The 17,630-nt window shown below is 38.7% G+C and overlaps 1 long non-coding RNA gene across 2 annotated transcripts; it reads left to right on the forward strand.

Moving 5' to 3' along the window:
- The first annotated feature begins 1,291 nt into the window (after nt 1–1,291).
- LOC130078173 (uncharacterized) lies at nt 1,292–10,901 on the forward strand. Of its 2 annotated transcripts, XR_008805896.1 has the most exons (4): nt 1,292–1,761; nt 1,944–2,175; nt 8,192–8,332; nt 10,360–10,901. It is a non-coding gene; the product is annotated as an uncharacterized LOC130078173 (long non-coding RNA). The 2 variants fall into 2 exon arrangements; XR_008805895.1 differs by having other exon boundaries at nt 1,292–2,175.
- Nucleotides 10,902–17,630: the final 6,729 nt, after the last annotated feature.

Consider the following 17,630-nt stretch of genomic DNA (forward strand, 5'->3'; position numbering starts at 1 on the left):
AAATTTAGCATGATCATCTCATAGTGCGTTTGCTGCTACAACCTACGTCTACTGACTAGCCAATAAAAGTGCAACATGAAATGGCGTATTGATCAACGCGACATGGTGCTAAAATATAAAACTACTTACCTCAAGCTCCATGTGCAAAATTGGCACGCTAAGTTAGCCTCTTTTCCCTAGCCATAACGGCCTCCATGTTTTTCTCTTTCGCTTACTACTCTTTTTTTTTTTTTCAGCGCTCATTAAAATCACATTTGCCAAAGTGATTCAACTTGCTCTATTTTGTTTACCACTAGCGCATGCTTATGACGTCTTTTTCTTCTATGCTAACTTGTGTAGTATGATTCAATAGATGTCATCATCGTACAGTCTACATACATGTCATACTCAAATTTATTATATCCATGTCAAATACCACAATAACAAAACAGAACATACACATTACAAAACTATTATCAAGAAACTGATTATCATAATATTTCTGTGTAAACAGTGAAACTTTTTTTCAGAATTCTTTGATGAATAGAATGTTCAAAAGAACTGCATTTTTTAGAATTCTTCTGTAACATTAGAAATGTCTTTACTGTCACTTTTGATTAATTGAATGCATCCTTGCTGAATAAAAGCAAGAAAATATATATTTTTCTTTTTCTTTTCCATTAAAATACCACTTTTTGATGTGGTATCTGTACTTTTACTTAGTTATGAAACTTGAGTATCACTGTTCATTTCAATACTGCTATGTAAAACCTATTGCACACAGCTCCATGCTCCCATGAGCTTTGTTTTCTTCGTGTTTGTATTTAGCTGGCTGTGTGTGTGTGTGTGTGTGTGTGTGTGTGTGTGTGTGTGTGTGTGTGTGTGTGTGTGTGTGTGTGTGTGTGTGTGTGTGTGTGTGTGTGTGTGTGTGTGTGTGTGTGTTGTGTGTTGTGTGTTGTGTGTTGTGTGTGTGTGTGTGTGTGTACTTGTACGACTATCTTTCTGAGGACCAGTTTGAGTTTTAGACCATTGGAGTGAGGACAAAGAGAGTAAAGTGAGGACATTTTGGCCGGTCCTCACTTTCTGAGACCCCTTTAAAGGCCTGTTTGAGGGTCAAGACTTGGTTTTAGGGATAAGGTTATAATTAGGTTAAGGGTAGGTTTAGGGTAAGGGTTCGGGTTAAGCACTTAGTTCTGATGAGTAAGGTTAGGGTAAGGGGCTAGAGATTGCATTGTGTCAATGAATGTCCTCATAAAGATAGATGTACAAGAGAGGGTGTGTGTGTGTGTGTGTGTGTGTGTGTGTGGTTTTTTTTTTTTAACCCCAGGGGATCATTATTGTTTTTCTCTCTCAGCATGTAAATTATTCCTAAAGCTCATGATTGAAAAACATAATTACCATTCAGCACAGGAAGTAATTTATACTTCCTGTATGATGGATCCTGTCTTTACAGAAGCCCTGCCCACAAGTTTCTCCGGGGTCTTAGCAGATATCATATTGAACTATCATATAATGGCCTCTGATGTGCTCTGATTCCACTAAGGTTTTCAACCATATCGCAGATTTCCCAAGCTTCATCCATCAGGATCACTCTCTGGGTACAACTGCCTTTTTTCCTTGTCAGACTATAACTTTAGTGTGCTGTGACATTAAAACCACATCTTGCTGAAAACCACAAACAGTGGAAAGCAAAGCATGGGAAAGCCTGGACTCTGCCAATGAATCACCAGTGGACTCATAGAACTGCAGTCCCTTTATCTGCGTCTGCCCAATGGGGGAAAGGTGGGTTCACAGACTACTAAGTGCACTCTCGTCCGCGAGTACCCTGTAATAATCTTCCCTCTGTGCATTTTTGCTGTTATGCTGCCATCGAACACTTGATTTTTCAAAGCTCCCTGTTTAATGTCAATATGTCAACAGCAGATCTTGAGTGACTGTCATCTTTCTCCGATTGTTTTCAACAGCGGATCTGGAAAGAGGCCACTTAGAAACCCCAAAACTCTAAGAGCAGGATGCATGTTCAGATGGGTGGGCCCTGAATCCCTAAAGTCATCCCAAAATTCTCATCTGTGATTGGCCATTTCCCAAGTCAGGGATAGGATGTTCAATAAAATCTCCTTGATTTGAACTGGGGCGGGAAGCATGTGTTAAAAAAAATACAGATTCAATTGGACTTCGGCCATCCAAAATAAATATGTAAGTACACTTTATAATATAACCTAATACATGTTGGCCTTAAAGACACCCTGTGGTGAAAATCAAGCTTTTAATGTTGTTTATATGTCTATGTGGTGTTTTTAATATGCTTTAAGACAAACCATGTGCAAATTATTGAGTATTAAGTATTTTCTCCTTAAAACTGCAGTTTACCAAAGACAGTCTAAAAAACGCGGTTTGAAATCGCCAGTGTTTCTTACGTCACAAACTACCATGTAACCGATCGCGTCAATGTGCAGGCGAGTTTTAACCAGCCCGATCTCATGAAAGTGCGTATCTATAGCACGAATATAATTTTTTCGTACCATTTATATGCCAAAAATATTTTTTGCGTGCATATGATACGCAGTGTACGCGTGCATATGATACGCACTTTATGGCGTGTAATACACATGCACTCCACACCCCTAATCCTACCCAAGGGGTTTACAGTGCGTATATTTGCACGCAAAAAATATTTTTGGCGTATAAATGGCACGAGAAATAAAATTCGTGCTATAGATACGCACTTTCATGAGATCGTGTTGGCTTTAGCATATCATAAACTATGCTGTGAAGCTGGGGAGTCTCAAGAGAAGCCAGGTTATCTTTTACTGTTGATATGAAAAATCGGGTACATTTACGTTCTGTGATGCTCAAAGCGTTTCTAAGGATACTGATTGTTAGAAGGTAGCTGTCTGACTCTGAGTTGGCGAACGGGAACATGGTTTTTGTAACATTAGCAAGTGACAACATAGTCACAGGCTCTGTAAACAGAAAACAAAGGTAAGGAGAAAGGCATGTGGTTATTTAATAATTCAGTGGTATATACATGACAATACATGACAACCAAGGCACTCATGTACGGAGCCCCTAAGGGGACACGGTGAAGGTAAAAAAAAAAAAAATTATTTTGTGTTCTCTTACAAATGTTTGGTGTTCCAAGAACCTTTGCCTTCGCTTGCAAAGAACACAAAAGTTTTGTGAAAAGTTTCGAGAGAAAGCAAAAGCATTATTTTTCCTCCCATCTCATATTTCTTTCCAACACCATGTCCCTTTAAGGGCTCCGTACTCATGGCCAAGCTGCATCCCAGCAACAAGTGACCTTTATCCACCTTATTTTGCAATGCCGTTTTGGTCAAGTGGCATCTCTTTCACGCAATAAAACCAAGTAATATCTATTATAAACAATCTGTAGTACTATATGGTGTATTGGGATGTTAAATCAAGACTTTATTATTCAGTCAAGACTATATTGCACTGTATGATGATGGTTTGTGCATTTAACTTTGTCCAAGACATGATCTCTGCTCTTTGTTATGGCAGTAGTACACTATAAGACATTTCATGTTAGTTTAACTTAGAAATGCAAGTTCAGCTGCTGCCTTGAAAATCGAAGTTCACTCAACTTGAATACTGCCTTTGTTTCAGGTCAAGTGATGATTATGTTAAAACACAACCAATACCATCAGATCACCTTTTCTCTTTGTTTATCTGGCTGTTCACCACTCAGTTTCAGCAGCCAAATAAATCTAAAGTCATAAATGTAAGGGTCAAGAGCCCAACTAAAGCTAACACTGATCTCCATAATGGTGACTTAAAAAGTTATTTTCTCCTTCAGTGATTCTGCTTGTTAACATCAGGTGTCCTCAATAATGATCAATCATCACTCAATGAATCACTTAATTAGCTCATTAAATCAAGTTGAAACAAAGGCAGTCTTCAAGTTGAGTGAACTTTGATTTTCAAGGCAGCAGGTGAACTTGCATTTCCAAGTTAAACTAACATGAAATGTCTTACAGTGTAGTCTCAGTTTAATGGGTGTATATTGACTCAGTGCTCTAGATGGCACTATCTTCATGTGAAGCCTCACATGCCTTCTTTCTCTCCACAGGGACCAAAAATAATTTATAACAAGCATTTTCTCTTGGGCATTGTTATGTATGCATGCATGTATGTGCAGTATGCATTTAACCATACATTTTGGCATTTTATGGGTCATCAGGGTTTCTTTTTTGTCTTTATCAATACCTCTGCACTCTTCTGCATTCAACATTTCAAAATGTAGGTTTCTTTTCTGATATAACAAACATTTATATTTTTGGTTTGTAAGTTTTGTACATTAGCAGCATTCAGATTCCCAGAAGAGTGATTCTGATTCTGTCTGATATTTTGACTATTGTTGAAAGATAAAGCAACGTTTCATTAATTTTTCCTCTGTTGTATTTAATTGGTTTTCCATAAACCAGCTGTAGTTGTAGTTTATCAATTGTTTTATGATGCCACTAACTGCATTCTTGTCTTATAAATGTATTGGAAAAAAAAAAAAATTTTCATTGAAAAAGTTTTCAATGAAACAATGAGACAATTTCCTCATGCATTTAATTTTGGTTTTAACGGAAATGCAATTAACTACAGCTTAAGATTTTATATAGGCTTATAAAAGTGCATGTGTGCTTGTGTCTGTAAAAAAATAACTTTTTTTCGATTTGTTAAAATTGAGGAACAGCTGCATGTTGTTTAGTTCATTTTCATCTCGTATCTCACCTTCTATCAGAGTAATTTGCACTTGCGTTCGTATTTTATTTTCCTTCTATAATTGCAGCACATTGTTTTTTTGGAACAGTGATCTCATACCTTTGACTAGCTCGATCTTTTTGTTGTTCAGTTTTTCCCCCCTCCTCATCCTGCTGGATAGTTCACATTAAAAAAAAGAAAGATTTTTTTTTTCCCAGTTTGCATGTGATTTAGATCGGGTATTATTAAAGATGTGCTGTTCCTGCCAAAAAAAATAATAAAAAAATTCCTAGAATTCTAGAAATTAAACACTTGATATGCAGTCCAAGTACAACACTATTTTTGCTTGTTTTGTGTCAGGTCAATATAACAGGAAGGGTAGCGATTAAATAAATATTGGTAATTTTTCATTTCTGTGTCATACACATGCAAAATCAATTACAATAGTATTTCCGGTTCAGTTCTCCTCTCAAACAGCCGTTTGCGTGTCAGATCTCAGACAGTAAAGGAAGGCGACGCTTAAATCTGTGGCTTGGTTTAAGACAGGAAATATTGAATGGAGAAAATTTACCAATAAATCTGTGTTAATTAGGAAACCAAAATTGCTTAATGCCTCTTAATTTGACTTATTTCCAGCAGCACCGGCAGTTGTGAATTGCGGCAGCGGAATGAATGTTCCAGACTCTCAGCTCTTGCCTCCTGAAAGTGTACAGATCTGAAACTAAAAAAAGCAATCTAAACAAACAAGTAACATCTTTGAGATCTTGCAAGAGCATTTGCCAACTCATATTGCAGGTCAACAGCCTTTTAGCATTGGGTTTGTGTTCATTAACCTAGTTCGATTTAGAGATCATGCACATTAGCTGTAGATTGTTGTTTTATTACTAAACATTAATCTTTCTTAAACCACACAAAACTGCTCAAAATAATCTCGCAGAATGTTTTACGTTTTCCCTCATGCGAAATACCACACAGTCCCAGAGTTTTTCCAGCTCTTTAAGTACAGAGGCTTTGTAATTGATAGTATTCATTAAGCCAAACTACCCATGGTTAATTGCTTCTGTGAAGCTTTGGCTCTGGGGAGCAGCTCCACAGCTGAGCTGAACCGTTTGCTCTTGGCCAAGGAACAAAGCTATCAGCAGACATGTTTGAGGGCATTCGGGCTTCCTCTTGAAATTAAGCAGGAATTGTCACTCGGCTGACAAACCGCCATCAGACAACAGCATCAGCAGGAACCCTGGAAAAGAAGAGGACAATAACAATTCCACAACCACTATGGGAATGCAGTAAAATGTGTTTTCCTACAGCCTGGAATCCCAGACTTAAACATGCAGGCAGTGGAAAGCGGCCTGTGAACGCCATGCATGCCGGTTCACAGCAAGAACGGGTAGAGTCACGGGATTGCATCATCGTGTGTCACGAAACCCCCTACCACCAAATCCAAATCCACCACATATACTCCTGAATCATGCTATTACGTAACTCTGAGCACATTCGCAGACTGTGTCGCTTTCTGCGATTCGGATCAAGTGACCCTGAAGTGGAACCGTGAACAGCGTAGGAGGATATGGGGTGTCTCATTTGGATGGAGGCCCTGCAGCGATTCCCTCGGCACTTCCTACTAGTACGACCCTTCTGACAGAGGGTGGGAAAGGATCCAAGCCCACGGCCCAACGCCACATCAAATCAACCATTTCCTCCCCTGATAAGACGGCACAGACGAGCTTCCCAGATCTCCAATAAGAAGGAAAAGAGATGTTTAGAGGATCAGTCCTGGTGGAGGATGATTTTGGCTGTCTTTGTTCCTTCCCACCAAAGCCTCTCACGTTTCTTCTTCAGCGTCGAGAGATGCTCAACTCAATCTCACATTGTTTTGAATAAAGGTATACTGCATAAACACACAAGACAAGTAAAAGCCAAGGAGTTATTACGCATGTACCTTATAGACCTGAGAAACAAGCGCGCCGTCATCTTTAGAATATTGTCTTTGAACTTCCGTTTTTGCGGTCACTCTGTATATTTCTATGGCATCTCTGTCGAGGAGTAATTAGCTGAAGTGGATTTACTTATTGTAGAGTTAACGAAAGTTATCATTAGCATTGTAATGTTTATCATAAGCATTGTAAAGCAGATGTCTTAACAAATGTCGACCGGGAATTTTTTTACAAGCCGTTCATTTATACCTATGCAAGATCGCTGTGAAAATACAGACCGGAAGTCAAAAGACAACGAGCGCAGCGCTGAAAAGGGGCGGGGCTACATAAGGTCTATATCCTAGAATAAAAATGTGAAAAGATCTTGAGCTTGTGTTCACCAGACCTTATTTCAGGCATTTAACCAAACAGCCATTCAAAAAAACACAATGGGTCTCATTCATGAAACACGAGCAGAACGAATTTTTGTGTAAATCGTGTGTAAAGTGGTTCTGGCGTAAAATTTCGGATTCATTAAAATGTTCGTATTTTCCAAAATGTTAGTTGGTACATAAGAAATCTACACCTGCTCCCAGCCACGCGTAAATAGTGCGCTTAACACCCGAACGTTTTGCTCATTAATAAGGCTGCATTTTAATTCACCTTAATCGGGTAGGCCTACATATTTACACAGCATTTTGAAAAAATATTATATATAGTAATTACATACGGTTTTTCTTATTATGAGAGCCAGTAATAGCATCTGCGATGGTGGTCCTTGTTTGAATACTATTTTTCCGAAGTGAACTAATTCGTTTTTTGCTCTCAAGCTTAATGTCGAACCATTTTCTTCTCACTTCTGGGAATGTTCGATTAACAGATGAAACTCCATTAACTGCATCTGTAATATGCTGCCAAGCTTCCTTTTTTTTAGGACCCGATACGTCACTATGTAGGCTACGCTTGAAAATAAAATGTGGCGTTTTGAATGAACTTCTGATTATAAAACTTCAATTTCTGCATCTGAGAATTTTTTTTTTTTCATTCGCATTCATGTCATAATATGATGTCCATATATAGTTGTCAGTCGGATTTAATGGGCGGGATTTATGGTAATTGAGAATGAACGTGCACGCGCATCCCATTTACGACTGATTGGAATTCATTAACACACACACACACACATTTCACTATCACATCTGACGTTTACGAAGTATTTGTGAATCAGGAGAAGAGTTTTCGGGGAGGTCTCTTTACGCGCAAATCACTCGCATATTTACTCGTATATGAGACCCAAAAAAATGAGACCCAATGACTTCAGGACGATGGAACCGGAAGTGCTAAAATGCAACTCGTTTCCGGGTTTAAATTGGACATAAAAAAATTGCCTTCATCATTCCCGCAGCACTCTATTGCACAGCATTTAATGCAGATTGCAAATACAAATTCATAAAAACATTATTTCTTTTGATTTGGCACTTACGATTTAACAGTAGCGGTCAAAAAAAATCATGTCAATTTGAATGTGGGTTTTGGACTGCTTTTAACCCAAATGCAATGTATCTCATGCTTGCTTGCCTTTTCAGCCAATGCACTCGCCTAGCGCTCTTTGCAAAGATGCAAATGGATTCAACCTGAGACCCAGGAGCCTGTAAGGAAGCCCAGGTGGATTGGATCGATGGCCGTGACGAGGCTATAATGTGAAGAGTCAGCACATGAATAGGAAGGTACACACAACTCGACTTAGCTGACCCATGTGGCAGAACCTGATACTCCCCGAGTGGAGCGGAGGCCCGGTTAGCTGTGCTCCTTTACCTCAGCTTGATCTCTAAAGGGCTCTGACTGCCTCTTCTCTTTAGGTTCCTGTCAGGAACATGCATTTCCTGTCTACTTGGTTTTTTTTCTGACATTAAGTTGGAGAGACAGGTGTGTTCTTGATGCTACCTTAACCTGACACCCAAATAGTATGTTCAGTTTTTTGGCTAACTGCGTCCAGTTTAATCAAGAGATACCTGACATTCCTGTTTTGAAACAGTGCAGGGTATATTTATCTTGGGTGGTTGTGCTAAAATACGAAGTGCAGAGCCGGTGATGATTGAATGTAATAGTTGCATGAATTTCCACATGGAATGTTTATTTGGAGCAATGATTGCTGGGTACTCTGAGGTGTGTTAAGAAAGCTCGCAATCTCTCGCTGGATCTCGTCAGCATTGCGTGACAGTGGAGTGAGGATCCGGTCCTTGGTGAATTCCATCGTGAAGTATATTGCTCTTGTGGTTTCGGACGGTTTCTGAAGTCACGGCGAGGCTTGTTGATTTATAATCTCAGATGTCATCCTTCACAATGACTCTCCTCTGAGACAGACCCTGCGTTCCAAGCTCATTCGACAAGAATGCTTCCTGTAGAAATGGGCGCATTCAGTCTTCAACCAAAGCTTTGGGTTGGCTTTAGTTAGGCACGTGCTGTACTGCCTAACTTTCCTCAAGTTAAACACTGGACTGTAAATGTACTCTTAAAATCACAGCAGACTTTTGACAAGCATGCTTGGCTCTTTAGAAGAGCCCTAAGTGGCGAGGGAAACTCCGTAACGTATGATTAATGAAGAGCCGACTCACCCTGATTGGTTGTGGATGTGTATCACGTCGTATGCCCTAGGCAATTGTACATGGAGACACAAATAACCACTTTTTTATGACTCGGTTGCTCCAAACCTCCAATGTTTCATCCCTGATACACGCCTCCCTTTTGTCAAAAACTCATACGCTCATTAGTATCCACATCCTCTGTAATTTACTCATCAAGAGGGCAGCATCCTCAGTTTACTGAGCTGATTTTGTTTGTCGTCTTCTGGCTCATATTTTATTGGCAATGAGCATAAACTCCATAAACCTTCAGGAAATAAAAATAAAAGCTGTCAGGTGTCAAGATGGCCCAAAAATGACCTCTAACTCATTCACATTCATTGGAGTCATCCCAATTCAAACATTCAAAGTGGATTTTGAATGCAACTTCCAAAAACTATTTTTATCCTTGCAATAATTGCAATAAGTTGTAATATTATGGCCAGTTCAGCTGAGTTGTGCCTTCTGCAAATCATTTACTTAGCTGAAGATTCTGTCATCATCTAACCACTATCATGAATCTTAAAACCAGCATTCCCTTCTTTTCTTTGAATCCAAAATATGCAATTTTTTATATGAATTATATTATTAAAATTTGAAATAATATTTGTATTTATTTTATGTATACATGTATATGTGTGACCCTGGACCACAAAACCATTCACAAGTCGCACGGGTATATTTGTGGCAATAGCCAACATTGGGTCAATATTTAGATTTTTATTTTATGCCAAAAATCATTGTTCCATGAAGATATTCTATAAATTTCCTACCGTAAAAATATCAAATTTATTTTTGTGAGTTGATGCAGCAACATCGAGGACTTCATTTGGACCACTTTCTCAATATTTCGATTTTTTTTTGCACCCTCAGATTCCAGATCTTCATCTCTTGTCTATGGCAGCAAGTAAAAAATAATTGTACATGACAGTACTGAAAATAGTGCTCAACAACAGTAATTGTTTTAGACCATGAATTTGTCACTGAGTGCCAGGAGGATGTCAGCAGCGCACAGCAAATGACAGAACTTCCTCTGATTACCCCTCAAGAGGATGTGATATTAGATGTGTTTGTTTGCTTGCTTTTAACTCAGCCTTGCTAAAGCTGTGTACCGTCTGCTCGCTGCATTACAGGCTGCAGCAGGAAGCGAAGGACAGTTCTTCAGGAACTGGAGAAACAGCTGGTCACTGGCCTGGACTGTGCGTGTTCCCCAGGCCTGTGATCTCATTCGCACGATGGACGTCCCTTGACGTGGCGAAACAGCATCTGACTTTTCGTTCATCACTAAATCAAGCTGATGATCAGGAGCAAGTCCAACCAGCTCACATCATGCAGACATTTTATAAAGTTGTATCCACTCAAGCTTGACTTTATGTGTTTTTGTGTATTTGCAGAACTGTTTTATGGGGTATAATGAGAGCGGAGAGTCATTCAGTGGACAGACCAACATTAACTCATATACAGAAGAGAACATAAACTGAGGTACTGTGTCTCAAAATGGGCTCTGCAAGGGTAAAGGAACATGTCAAAATCTACATATTTTATATTATTATGGTTTCACTCTGCTCTGGACGGATTGGTCGAACATCGTAGATTAATCACAAAACATTTTCATTCTATTGTCAATTTCTTTTTAGTTTTATACATCTAAACAGTATTCAAATGGTCCTTCATAATTATAAAAAACTAAAACTATTTAAAAAACACCTATTTTATTATTTCTGCCAATGAATCATTTCTCATTTTGATTTAGTTTAACTTGATATCCTTAAAATAACTACAACTGAAATAATAATTAATAAAAGCTATACAGATATTTTTTTTTTAAATAAAATTGAAAATGACAAAAGCAAAACAAAATTACTGAACTAACTAAAATGAAAATGGAAAATGTAAAAATAAAAACTAAGTCAAAATATTAAGAAAAACTATATTAGTATCTCAATATCAAATAACACTGGTGGGGAAGGAAAAAAGATACAATGTCAACTTAATAGAGGTATCTTGCAAATGTTTATAATATGTATTTTTTATTTAAATGTATTCATTTATTTTATATTTATTTTTAACCTTCTGTATCCCACGATACACTGTGCCTGACCTGACCATCCATTTCCAGTCAGATGAATGAATACTGGTCATTTGATCAGACTGCCAAGAATAAATGAACAAAAGGATAAAAAATGTATTTCTGAGATAATAACTAGATGCCGAATGAATCATGCAGCGTGATGAGGACCCATACGTTATGGAGACAAAAGATGGCAATGTCCCAAATCCTTGTCCTTGTTGGGGACATTTTTTTGGTCCCCATGATGAAAACATCTTACAAATCATCCTAAGTAATGTGTGAATGCAGAAAGTTTTCTGTGATGGCTAGGTTTAGGGTTAAGGGATAGAATATACAGTTTTGTACAGTATAAAAATCCTTGTCTATATGGAACGTTCCCATAAAACATGAAAACCTAACATGTGTGTATTTTTCATTTATTTTTTGACAGTATGGTGAAGCGTTAGCTGTGGATTGGCCCAGCTAAACTAGCCAAACTCTGTGCATAAACATTTCAACCCCTGATGCTGTGTTATTTATCGCAGCGCACTTCCACATCCTCCGCGAACGGGCGGCATGTTGCTTTGATAAAAGCGAGTCGGCGAGGAAGAGGGCCGGGGTGGAGGTGGGGTGTGCTTTGCATGCAACAGGCCACTCCACACTGTTATTCTTCTCTCGGTGTTTGATGGATGGGAGGTTTGCCAGAGAGCTCGTGTGTGTGTTTATAGTGTCAAATGCGTACCACATGTAGGCTCAGGTCTGGTTCTGCACCGTCTCTCTCTCTCGGAGAGCATCCTGATGGCAGACAGCAGTAATCATCCCGTCTTACTCCTCCTCGGCATGCGCTGCACCTGCTTATGGTGCTCAAGTACTTTTACAGACCATTTCCAACCGGCTTTCATTCATTAGTTCAGAATGGATTTATTCTGATATACAAAGGCTAAATGGACAGCTCTGTGCCAGAGAGCTAATGGAGTAGAGTGGATCCCAGTGTGATTTATACAGACAAGCTGTAGGGAAGTTCATACTGTACATCATCCGTTTGTTTGGTGGAAGTGGGTTTTTTTTTTTTTTTTTTTTTGTGTACAGCATATACTGTACCCTATCTAAAAACAAAATAATATTATTTACAAAAGTTAAAAAGTTAATTTAGTCAATCGGTCAAAACGATTATTATAATATAACAAACAATAATTTGTAAAGTATACTATTTTTATTTTTTATGTAATAATTTTTAACATTTTTAAAATATATTTACATTCATTTATCAGCTACTTGAATGCAGAAGTGATTCATCCTAAAGAGACGTTTTAATGTTTTAAAAATCCCCCAAAAGTCAGATATATTTTAAAGAAATTAATACTTTTATTCAACAATGATGCATTAAATTGGAAAAAAAGGGACACTCAAAACATTTATAATGTTACAAAATGATTTATATTACAAATAAATGCTGTTCTCTTGAATCAAAGATTCCTGAAAAAAATATATCAAGGTTTCCACCAAAAATATTAAGCGGCACAACTGAAGAAGAAAAAGAAGAAATGTTTCTTGAAGGATCATGTGACACTGAAGACTGAGTAATGATGCTGAAAATTCAGCTTTGCATCACAGGAATAAATGACTTTTTGAAATATATTCAAATAAATTGTAAATAATATATCTGTTTTACTGCATTTTTGATCAAATAAATGTAGCTTTGGTGAGCATAAGAGACTTCTTTCAAAAACAATAAATAATCTTATCAACAGTAGTGAATTGTATGGTGATAATAGCTCATTTTAGGGTTTTGAAGCCAAGAATAGGCCGCTCTGCTCTGAAGTTGACTAGAATTTGTTAAGTTTTAAATTATCTCAGAATTTACACAGACATTCCATTTTAAGAGCTCGTCATTTGACCTTAATGGAACAATTGCGGCTGTTCTTCAAATAGAATGTTTCAGGATGTAGATGGTTAAGGTTATAGTTGACTTGTTTACAGTTACCTGGTGAAATGATCAGGAAAAAATAAAAATGCATTTCATTTAGATGCATGGTATTGTAAAATTCAATTATACTATTTGAACTTGCCATACTTTGGCTTTATTGAGCTGACGTCGCTGCTTATGTACCTCTGAGCGTAGAACCGCAATGTCTGTGCCACTCGGGATAATAGTACCTACTTAAGCTTTTATTTACGCCCTGCAAAAAGCACTGAAGTGCTTTACCTCCAGCGGGACAGCAGTTTTAAAACTCTTCCATTTTAGTCACTGGAGATTGTGACATACTGACAGTGTCATAAAGCACAGCTTCATCAAAGCCTGGACGCTCAGCAGGCCATGATAAAAGCATCATCTCATGGCATTTAGTCTTTTTCTGACTTCATAGCTCTCCTGATGGAAACCGAAGACGAGCGATCGAGGCTTTGGCTCGCTCCCAGACGCAACATGCTCACATTTACCCTTCTCCAACGGTCTGGACGCCAGCCGGAGACAAAGGGCAGATGTTGTGATGCGGTGCGTTTCTTCTACAAGGTTTATTTTCTCGGCCTGTGTATACATGCAATTTGTTTATTTACTTCTTTAGTCTGTACAGTATCCACCAGAGGCTCACTTCCGCTGAGAAATGATTTTGTTTACAGGGCAATTTTCACATATGCACAGGCATACACGCTGCTCTCTGTGATGGCAAACCACTTCCTAAGATGGGACCGATCACAAACAGGCCTGACACGTGTCAAACAGGGGCATGAACTGAACAAGCTAGGGTTTTTTTTAATGAAGTGTTCTTATGTACGCCCCCAGATCTAGCGGGATGGCTCAAGTGCTCCTTCACTCACAACAAACCTGAAACGTGTTCCTTTTGAACTTTCCTTAAAAAGGAAGAGTGTTAAAAAAAAACAATTTATTAAGTTTTTATTTCTGTTTAATGTGGTTTAATAAACCAAAATCTGAATTTATCCAAGTACGTCCTGGCGTGTGCATACTGTCGGTTGGTCAAAACTGTTTTATTGAACAGAGGACAGATCCGTGATCACCAAACACTGTAAATCAAATGAATAATGAAGCTATTATCGGTTCAGACATAGTTGTATGACAGTCTGCACCATGTTCACTCTTTAAAATAAAGGTTCCAAAAGTGGGTTTTCACTGCGATGCTATAGAAGAACCATTTTTGGTTACCCTGTTTCAGTGAACAGTTTAAAAGAACCATTTTTTTATACGTGAGAATAACATTTTTAATAATCTGAAGAACCTTTTTCAACCACGAAGTATCTTTAGTATAATGGAATCTATACATATATAAAGACGCTTGAAGAAACCTTCCCGCAAAGCTACTGTACATTGAAAAGTTTTAGGCACTTGTGTAAAAAGTGAGGATGCTTTAAAAAAAAGAGTCATAAATAGATTTTATTTATCAATTACCTTCTATTAACTAAATCAAATCAATATTTGGTGTGACCACCCTTTGCGTTTAAAACAGCTTTTGTCCTAGGTACACATACACCAGCTTTGCAGGAAGGTTTCTTCAAGCATGGAGACGTTACTGTAGTTCTTCTGGATATTGTCTGTCTCAGTTTTTTCTGTTTCTTCATCTAATCCCAGTCAGACTCGATGATGGTGAGATCAGATCTCCGTGTGGATCATAGCGGCTGTTGTCAGACTCCTTGTTAATATAAAAATCTCACTGGGTTATTACAATTAATGGCGAAATGAATGTTTGGGAATGTAAACTAATATATCCCACTGACACACTACTGTAAAATATAGAAATAAAAATACTAATGTGCCTAAGACTTTTGCCAAGAACTGTATATATAGGTGAAAGTGACATGTGAAGGCCAAGTATGGTTGGCCATACTCGGAAATTGTCATCTGAATTTAACCCATCCAAGTTAATGCACACATATAGTGATTAGTGAACACACACATTGCAAACCGTGAACACACACACCCGAAGCAGTGAGCAGTAGCGCCCGGGTTAGGTGCCTTGCTCACCTCAGTCATTTCCTGCCAGTGTTGAGACTCGAACCCGCAAACTTCGGCTTACCAGTCTCACTTTCTAACCATCAGGCCACGGTTGCCCTCATATATACAGTATATATATGGTTTACCAGTGTAGCGTGGTGATCAGTTGCACCCCGGCCCACCACATTGCCTCCTGCGGCGGAGTGAGAATCCTGCACGCCCTGCTTCCCCCAACTCCTAATTCAAAGCACATTTCACCAAGTGCGGCTTAGAGAGGGGATGTGGCTAAAACAAATAAAAGAATCATAAAGGAGGGATCAAAGCAGGCCTGCAAATCCATTCCTTCTGGGTAAAGAGCCTTTCATAAAAAAAAGAGAGAAAAAAAATGAAAAGAAATCCCACATCCCGACTACATATCTCATGGAACGGATCACTGGCAAACGCGTGCCTGCGCCGGATTGATGGAGCGGACACTGTTGGCAGGGCTCGACTCGCGCCTCCACTCTCTTCCCTTCAGAGCGAGTGCGCATGGGGCCGTTTTCATAACTCGCTGTTATCAAGCCTTTGGGGAAATACGTATGTGTGTGTTTATGTATGCATAGATGGGGGTCTCGAAGACAGATGTTGGCACGGACGTATAAACGATTATAAAGTGCAGGCCACCAGGAAGTCGGTAATGCTCTCAAGGCGTCGCTGGCTGGGCAGGAACATTTGGTGACCATTGTGAAGATATCCCTCAACACAGCTGCAAAAGAGCGCGAGGGACTGACATAACCTGCTTCATTTAGCCTCACAGCTGAGTAGACAGGCATTATCCTACTGAAGGGTGAGGTCTTTTCCATCACACAGACATCCGCCACGCGTAGTTAGAGGATTCTGGGTAAATCTAGACCGGAGCTACACTTCGCACGCAGTGCATACTTGCAGAGTGATGCGTCTGTGCTCGTAATTTGCCAACGCTGTCGTTTCACACTCGATTGACAGAGTTTCGCAACAGATCGTTTTTTAAAGGAAGAAAAATAATGTTGTAAGTGAAAATCCACGGCTAGGTTTAGATTTATTTTACACAGGATCAAAGACATTGAGGTTGTTTTTTTTCACAAACCGCACAATGACTGACTTTCCCCAAGTAAGACAATGAATCTTCGAACCCTCTGAAAAACCCAACAAAAACACATTAACGTAATGGGCAATACATATTCCAGAGTTGTCGTATTGTAAACTCGGCAGATTGTTTGACGTCGTACAAGCTTAGAATTGACACAAGTTTATTTCCCAAGCTCTCGATTCCTGCCTAAACACAAAAGAGTCACTGTGCGACAGTTTCCACACACAAAGTCTTTGTAATTACCACAAAGGACATAGCCGTGGGGTAAGACAATAACTCATCCGGCAAACAAACTCTGATGTCGGTAAATGATCCAAAGACTTATGATTTGGTGCACAAAATAAAACTTGTGTTTGGTTTGTGGTTTGTCCCTGAGCACAACAGCGCTGCATGCTGTTCCTCTGACCTGTTGTGAGAGTACATAGCTTACTGAAAGAAGCCTTGTGCATCAAAGTGGATGAGAAAAGCCAGCTTTTCATTGTAAGAATGGGCTGGTAATAAAGATGGTCCATTGTCATGGTGGTGTGGTTGATGCTAATATATTTTGATCACTGCCACCACAATGTGAAGGATCCTCCACTTACCCAACAGACAGAGTGCAGGGGTTTAGAAAAGCCCTAAAATGTTTTGTTTTTTTACACTACTTTCTGGTCACTATACTGATGTTTTAAATGGTGTAACAATATAGGCATTTAAAAGTGGAACATATGCATTTAATTATGCTAGTTAGCTGTATGCTACAGTACTTTGTTCTCACATGACCTCACAATGACTTGACCACATTGCATGTAAGTGGCATCCATTTGGAAATAATTTATTTGGAATTCTATTTGGAAATAAATAGTTATTTAGCATTTTTTTTTCACGCGTGTGTGTGCGTGCAGGAAATTTGTTGTAATTTGTCAAGAATACCATAAATAACACAGGATATGACATCACCAGCCCATTTAATGCCATGGCAAGGTTAGTTCTAATTTTTCAAATGTTAAATAATCCAAAGACACTGCAATGATATATACAGTATATTCTGTTTTTACATTTGTTTTAAACAAAACATAAATGCATGCAAAGATTACAATAAAAGTTGATGTGTTTTCTATTACGTTTTTATAAAATGATTTCTCCTTTTCGTCATTTCTCATTTGTCACTGACCCCCATATGGAGTGCTGGAAGAAGACGATGTAATGAACAAAAGCAGATCAAGGGGGGAAAGCTGATCTTCCCATGGCCATCGCAGTGGTATAAAGCGTCAACCAGATTTCCTGCTGACTGGTGTCGTTACATAATAAAAGATAGAGT

This window comes from Rhinichthys klamathensis, unplaced genomic scaffold (assembly GCF_029890125.1).
Source record: "Rhinichthys klamathensis goyatoka isolate OS25496 unplaced genomic scaffold, OSU_Roscu_1.1 h1tg000827l_1, whole genome shotgun sequence".
NCBI classification, from domain to species: domain Eukaryota; kingdom Metazoa; phylum Chordata; class Actinopteri; order Cypriniformes; family Leuciscidae; genus Rhinichthys; species Rhinichthys klamathensis.